Source organism: Rhipicephalus microplus, chromosome 3, assembly GCF_043290135.1.
Source record: "Rhipicephalus microplus isolate Deutch F79 chromosome 3, USDA_Rmic, whole genome shotgun sequence".
NCBI lineage: Eukaryota > Metazoa > Arthropoda > Arachnida > Ixodida > Ixodidae > Rhipicephalus > Rhipicephalus microplus.
In genome coordinates this window covers 137,197,836-137,205,704 of record NC_134702.1, presented here as the reverse complement: position 1 = coordinate 137,205,704, position 7,869 = coordinate 137,197,836, and the positions used below count along the sequence as shown (strand labels likewise).

The 7,869-nt window shown below is 44.2% G+C and overlaps 1 long non-coding RNA gene across 1 annotated transcript; it reads right to left on the bottom strand.

Moving 5' to 3' along the window:
• Positions 1-636: 636 nt before the first annotated feature.
• Positions 637-3,788, bottom strand: LOC142803364 (uncharacterized). Its single transcript, XR_012894077.1, has 2 exons — positions 3,618-3,788; positions 637-1,015 (listed from the first exon to the last, which is right to left on the bottom strand). It is a non-coding gene; the product is annotated as an uncharacterized LOC142803364 (long non-coding RNA).
• Positions 3,789-7,869: the final 4,081 nt, after the last annotated feature.

Below are 7,869 nucleotides of genomic sequence, written 5' to 3'. Positions count from 1 at the left end.
AGGCTCAGCCAGCAACGCGTAGCTATAGAGCATGCCTTTGGCATTTCGAAGCAGCGCTTTAGATGGGTATATCTTGTGGACGCAGACACCACTGATCAGTGTCGCCTCATTGACACAGCAGCGTGTGTGCTACAGAACCTATGTAGCAGAAGTCGCGACACATTGAGCAACTTCGAGGGTTTACTGAGGGAAGACGAAATTGAAAATGACAACGCTGGAGCCATCACAGGCACTGCAGCTCTTAGATGTGTAAACGACGACGCAAGAAAATTGCCGAAACGCCGTGCTGGAATTCACATTAGGTGTTTCATATGCTTCAGTGAAATACCTCCCAAGAACATTGCTCACTGAGGCTATTAAATGTTTTGCATACTTGGGTGAAGTACTATTGCCGACACGCAGTGCGGAGACTTCCGATTAGGCGTTTCACATGCTACGGCAGACGACTTTGCAAAAACATTAGTAACGCGCAGTCATGAGACTTCTTAGTGTCCGAAACATTTGTGTGAACTGCTATGCAATAACATTGCCAACACACAGAGTCAGGACTTGAAATTGTGTGTTTCGCACGCTTTGTTCCTTCGATTTTCACCTTCCTATTTGATTTATACCAATGCCAATGCCATAAAACGAGACTTGTTGAGAAGAGGAAGTTTATTTTTTCGCTTTATACGTTGTCACAAAACTTTACAGCAGGGCCATTTTCTTTTCATGTCAAGCAGACCTATTTTTTTCGATCTCTTCAAGTTTCTGCAGAAACTGCACCAAAGGCGAATCTTGTCCCCTTACACTTCTGCACTACCGCTGTTTCCTGAGAACTAGACTTCTGGCTGGCAAAGGCGGCAGCTTGCACTGGAGTCTCTGGTTCTCTGTGAAGAATATACTCAATAGTAGTGGCGCTTTTGCTTTTCTTTGATGACCGAACCTCCTTGTCTTCTTGAACCATTTTGCGCCCTTGTATGCAGTCAAAATAGCGATAACGTGATGTAGTTTATCCATGATGTCTGCCATCCTTCTGAAAATTGAATTTATCACAGCATTAGTACGTATATGGCGAAGTGCCTTCCGCCACCACTGCCACTCGTACTTATAAGAACGTTTAGAAGAGAAGAGAGGATTGCAATGATGTGATCAGTCGAACAAGAAAAGTGGCTTGAGCCAAAATTATCTCAAGAAGAAAGAGAAGCCCTGTTAAACACCAGCCTTGACATCATTATCTTTCAATTATATTTTATGTTAAGTAAGGAGAAAGGCAATAAGGATTCAATCAGTTTGAGTGGTTAATGCATTCTGAACCGGCAAATAGTGCAACAAATTATTTCTGGGCTGATGTAAACAAACAAAGTTGTGCTACTATTGTATAATTCATTACAAACAAATTGTGGGCGGAGGACACGACTTGCACGAACCATAAGTGCACCCTACAGCAACGCAATCACGTGTCTACAGTTCCCATAAGAAGGATGACCACAATAGCTGAAGCTGCAGACTTGCTAAATGTGTACCCTCCGACTTTCCTAACACTTTGAAGTATTGTGACTTTAAGCGAATTTTTGCATGTAGTGCAAAAAAATAGAGAAAGGGACAGATGCACGCTTGCTAACCAAATTTGTGTGCACAAGCCCTGCCACGTTCAGGACAAAAATTAAAGTTTTCACAGTGTTTTTAAACTCACAATATTTTTTTGTGGTAGCATGTAGGTTGCTTTGCATGATAATGTTTTTGGGGGTACATTGGTGTTCATGTAGGGAATACTTTTTGTGCAGAAAAAAGTTGAGTAAGGAAGCAGGCTGCTTCAATGATCTGTTTGGAGTGAAAAAAAAACACCACTTAAGGGAAGTGCGTACTACTGTGCAGGTTATTAGTTTTTAAATCCAAAGCATTTCTTAGCAATATTCGGTGACTTTGAGCGTATCTATCTTTCTATCTGGCCACCTACGACTTTAGGCTCTCTCGGCCGTTTGAATAAATGTATCAATACGAAACTTGGTATGGCATAACACGACTGTATGAAGAGCATATTTCACTAGTCATAACATGAAAATCATAAAACGTGTGTCATTATTGTCATACTCTACATTTCATGGTCTTGCTGCTCTTGCGGTGGTTTCGTTTACATGACATGTTGCAAAACTTGCATGGTATGACCCGATTGCATGGCAAACACAAGAAACAGACCTTAATATGAAGATCATGACATGCGTGTCATGTAACAACATGTCTACATGCCACGCTCATAATGCGCTCTCAGCTTTTCGCCAGCGTCACATATACGGAGTCTGGTATTACGGTACGTGAATGGATGACGAAAGTATCTGATTGTTGCAAACATGATAATCATGAGATGCCTGTCATGTGAAAACATGACTACATGCCACGCTTATGATGCGGTGGCGGCCGTTTCGCTTGCTTCACCTATACCAAATTTGGTATTACGTGACGCGAACGGACGAAAAAGGCAAATGACACATCCAAACATGATAATCATGACATGCGTGTCATATAACAGCATAGGTACATGCCCCACTTATGAGGCACTTGGGGCCGTTTTGCTAGCTTCACATATGCCAGATAGCGTATTACGTGACGCCAATGGATGACGAAGGTATAGGACTGGTGCAAACATAATAATCACGTGATGCGTGTCATGTGAGAACATGACTACATGCCACAATCAAAGCGCCAATACATTCTGACGTGATCCGGAGCGTATGCGTGCCGGCGTTCGTTTCGTCGCAACCCACCGGCGTTGCCACGGCAGGCACCGTTCCTGCCATATATTTATGGGCACGCGCCGCGCTGCGTTGCTTTGACATATTCGCGTTTCAGCGCGTCCGGCGTCTCCCCGTCTCGAAAAGATGCAAACGCAGTGCTGTCATGGTAACGCATCAGCGTCAAATGGAGCTTGTCGCATTTCGCCCCGGTTGCCGTCGGGCCAGCCAGCAGACGCTGGTCGCGCCGGCCGCGCCTGGCGTCAGAGTATTGAGTGCTCGCGCTTTGTTAACGTAGCGTCGCTGTTCCCAGCGTGCGCGCGCGGTAACTTTACGTGGGAGTATACTGGGTCCTTCATAATGCACTCGTGACCGTGTAGCTAGCTCCACATATACTAAATTGGGCATCGCGTAATGTGAATAGATGACAAAAGTGAAAGGCACACCCGAACATGATAATCATGACACGGAAGTCGTGTACGGCATAATTTACCTCCACCTCGTAACATTGTGGTGGTTTGAAAGTGATAAACCAACCTTCCTCATTCGTGCTTCGCATATCATCGATTCCGACTGTACGTGGGATGTGCCAATTTATTTTCTACGCATGAAATAAAAGTTGGCCATGAACAGAATTAGGCTCTTAGAAGGAAGATATAATCAGTACTGAAAACTTACTATTCAAACCTACACTCCTAATTTCCGCTGCCAGACTTTCGAATATTTCATTGGGCTCTTTTGTAAGCCCTTACAAAATGATTTCCACTTATTTTTTTTACCTGCAGCACACTCAAGCTGCACTCGAACTTCCCACTGAGGGCATCCGTGAAGTATAGAAACAGCTCCTCTTTGTTCCTATGTGCTGAACAAAATAAACAAAATATTGCACACATGCTTTTTACGAACCTGCTAATCACCACCTCACTTCAGTCCTCCTTTTTTGGCAATGTTTCTGAAGATCTCCTTAAATTAAAAAAATCTGGTCCTTTGACCCCTTCGAGTCGTCGCGACGCGCACAACCCGGAGAAAGCACAGCAGCTGCAGTGCCGCACGCCTGCGTAGTCAGGTCAGCATGGCTTTGCGATGTTGGCTGCGTCGTAGACGTAGCCGGCATAAGATGCTCGTTTGTCGGGTAAGAATCGGCAAGACGACGTGACGCACAGACTACCCGCACTTGTCTCCATCTCGAAAAGGCAAAAACGACAACCACAAAAGAACAAACAAAAAACAAAGGGTAATGAAGATTTGTTCTCGTCGTGTTAGTGAGCAGACAGATGGTCCAGCATGCTGTTCCAAAATTACCTGTGGTAGTACCTCCATACTCTTCCACGATGGGAAAATTTTGGTCTGGACGTCATCGAAGTATATACACACCGGCATATCACTGTTCTCGTCTGCTGGTCACGTTGTCTGCCACGCATGCGCCACAAGTGGGGTGCGTGCACCCAAAATGCTGCCCCCCTGTCCTAGGAGCTTCAAGGGTTCGCGGCACGGCGGGAGCATGTTACCTGCACCCAGCACAATTGAGGATGGTGGTGCAGGGGTTACCGCTGTACCTGCGGGAATCGAGGAACGAGGTGCAGTGCGCCGTGAATAAGTGCAGAAGGTGCAGAGAACCTATAAGTTGAATCGGATAGACCTGAAGTTGATGGATTAGATTGCGGCAGTGGTGGACGCATTTCGATGAAGACGGAACTGTACTGTGCAATGTTGGTGAACATTCAATAACACCACAAAATAAAAATTTCCGAGGCTCACCCCCACGGTGTCCCTCATAACTATATTGTGGTTTGGTGGCGTAAAACCTCTTATATGGTATTTACTATGAAGTTACGAAGGTCTACAAAAACTCACACACATCTCTTCGTAAAAAAACCTGGACAGTATGTGAAGCAGACATGGGTCGACTTAACATTCTTCAAGAGGTGCGTTTTATTATTCACCGTAGACGTTCATATTTGCGCACACAGATGCAATGCGAACCCTCGTCTCCAGCGCACTCATGCTTATGTCTTTATTCATACAACCATGTGTGAGAGAAAAAGCCTGCTGCACCGGGGTGTCAAGACGGCTGCAGTGCAGGCCGGGAAAGGTCCAGAGCAATAGTGTCCCATGCTGTCATATCTAAGATTTGGGAATGAAAAAATGGGCATGCTGGGCCACATGGGCTGCGCTAAGTTCGCGCCCAGTTTGCGCCTAAATATTGGCGACAAACGGATAAGCGTAACCCTAAACAAAGTCTGCGAAAAGTCACCACATCTCGGTGGCTTAACAACTAAATAAATGACATTTTATGTGTGTGATTCTACAAACACCATATTGCTGTGAAGATAAAAGATTATGGGGCTGCTTAGTTTTTATGAATGAGCAAACTGGCCCTATAGTTTAGTAACTTATCGAGAAAAATGTCAAGTTTATCAAAACGTTTGTGAGAGTCATAAAACGATACTTATATTCGTGTTTTTTCTGCCCATAACCATGTCGTAAAATACGTTCAAATTCACAAATAATTTTTCGTGACACCACACTAAAATTGGCAAAGGGTCTCTTAAATACGCCATTCCCATAACAAATCTTGTAGGTTTGTAGGTCGCTGTCGTAGCACAGCATTATTGAGAAAGATAGAAAAAGTTCCTATAGCGTTCAATAAAACAAGCTCCTATTGTTCGCTGACATGGAGCGCTTCACAATAAAGTGATCAGTCTTAAACCAATAATGGCACAATAGAGCTTCATTCTCAGGCAGCTGTGCTTAGGTGAGCAGAAAAGACATGCAGTGACGGCAATGTTTCATCATTTGCGGCGACATGTATATTGATAATATTGTGTGAGCAGATGTTGTGCTAAACTTTGTGCGTGCTTTTTCTACGCTATCAGTAACTTATTATTTATTTCTATTCACATGTGTCACTTACATATCAGTTGTAGGAAACGTCGCAGTGAATGTTTCACGGCTCACCTGGGTAAATATCCGGCGACAACGTCATTGCTCGACGTACTCGCATGCGTATTATTTTATGTGCATGCGCACTTAGGATACCGATGTCCCCACTTACTTGAACAGTGCAGCAGCCAGTTGTGCATCCAGTTTGTCTTTCGAGAAGCTCACGAAAAACAGTACACTGGGAATTACTTCACTTGTCAATAAACGTATCGCTAAAAAAATTTGTCTACTTTTTATGTCGCCAGGTAGGCTTTGCACCCGTAACGAAAGCGACGATCGTGAAACGTTAAGTCAAAAACGAATATTTCATTCAAGAACCCTACCATGACCGCAGGCGTTATGCTTCGCATACTCAGGAATTCTCGGTCAGCGCTCTTCGCATTGATGATATGTCTGGAAAGGAACAACCCTCTTTGTGAAACTACCGCCGTGGTTTGCGTTTTTACCGAATTAGGCACTTGTTTCTTTTTGTTACACTGAGCCACCGAATTTTTTTAGGTGCGGCGGAAACAACACGTCGAGAATCGCAAATTATTCTGCCACAGTCAACTATAGTTTTCGCATCGACTAGATTTTGTTCGAGACAAAATTTTTCGTATAATACGACTTTTTAATTACCAGTTTTAGGGAAGTAATGGAAACAAGCGGGGTTGTCATAGATGTCTGGGTTGTCTGCGCGAAAATTAAGTGTGTCGATAGACGGAAGTCTAAGTCTTGACTCATTTATTCAGAACACGGGTTATAAAGTACGAACTGTCACACGTGAACTTCAAAGCACTGTAACGAAAGAATTCCCGGCTGAAATGCTACTAATAAGACTGCAGAACCCACAACTGAAATTAAAATACTGCTTGATCTTGCAGGTGTAAGTAAGAAATCTTTTAAGAAATTCAGCTGACTATGCAGAAAATGATCTCTCTCAATTACTGAAAAAAAAACTAATAGAAGTAAGGTTGGCTCAGCTCATCATTCAGAGCTGAACTTGTCGTAGTGGCTTTTCAGGCCCAGTCGATGGTTTTAGGTGCGTTCACAGAGCTTTGCCGGAGGGTGACTCCTCCCACGCTGAATGCGGTTTGTTCTCATCACTATGGGTGTCCTCCTCACCTAGACGCGACGGACGCTGTTAGACTTTTTTTTTTGTCAGTGGTGGAGTCCCTTACTATCAGGGGCATTCACCTCGCTACTGCACGCAGCGCATGTTGGAGCCTGTAAATATAGGTGTGTGTTGGTTTGCATTCGTGCCAGTCCATAATATGTCATTAGTTTAACTTCAGGTTGGTTGGTGTGGTCCCTGTTTTTGAGCTTCGGGGATGACAGCTCCTCTGATTGGTCTGTCTTTGTTAGCAGCGTACGTTGACTAATCGAATATCCGTTGCTTATATAGTGTGTAGTAGTGGGAGGAACACGGTCAGCGCATTCATCCCCAATATTCCAGAGCTTGGAGTGTACCAAGTGAGGCCCTGTTTTGATACGACTCGTGAGGGCACAATTTTATTGACAGTACAATCGGCATCAAAGGAAACGTAGATAGTGCAAGCATTGAGAAAGGTCTTTTGCACGCCGTCTAGTCCTCACCATAGACAGGCGCACCCATTCGTCTTAACAGAAATTCGCGATGCTACCATAGAGCGATAATACCCCTTCAGCTGTTCGGATTAGAACGTTTCAAAGCAAGAAAACAATAAGAAAAATAAATAAAACTGAACAAGTGCTCAGCATGTCGAAGCCGTCCACCATTATTGTCACACCAGAACTGGAACCGAGGGGAAATATTGCACAACGGTGTCATAGCGCATTTCTGGCAAAACAAGTATGTGCTCCTGTCAGTAATGATTACTGGACTATGAGTATTATAGCGTCGATAACGTTCATAATGCTTGGCGTTGTTCGTGTTTCTTTTTAACTTGACACCGGTAAGTGGTAGTGTGCTGTGTAATTCTGGCATGCAGCATGTGTGTGCGTCAGGATGAATTGATTATTAAACATACGTGGTTTGACGTCCCAAAACCATGATATGCGAGGTTGGAGGAATAACCAAGTCGTTTATATGTATTGTTGATGGCCAGAGTGGTTGCAGCCGCCGAAGCTGAAATCGTGGAAGAGGTGCATGTCGTTGCTGCCATCAAAAGCTTTTGCATATATTTGTGTACATGTGGGGCATACTGGCAGTGGTACCTGACGGACAGTCGCCTGTGCAATTCGATGTGGTGCACCA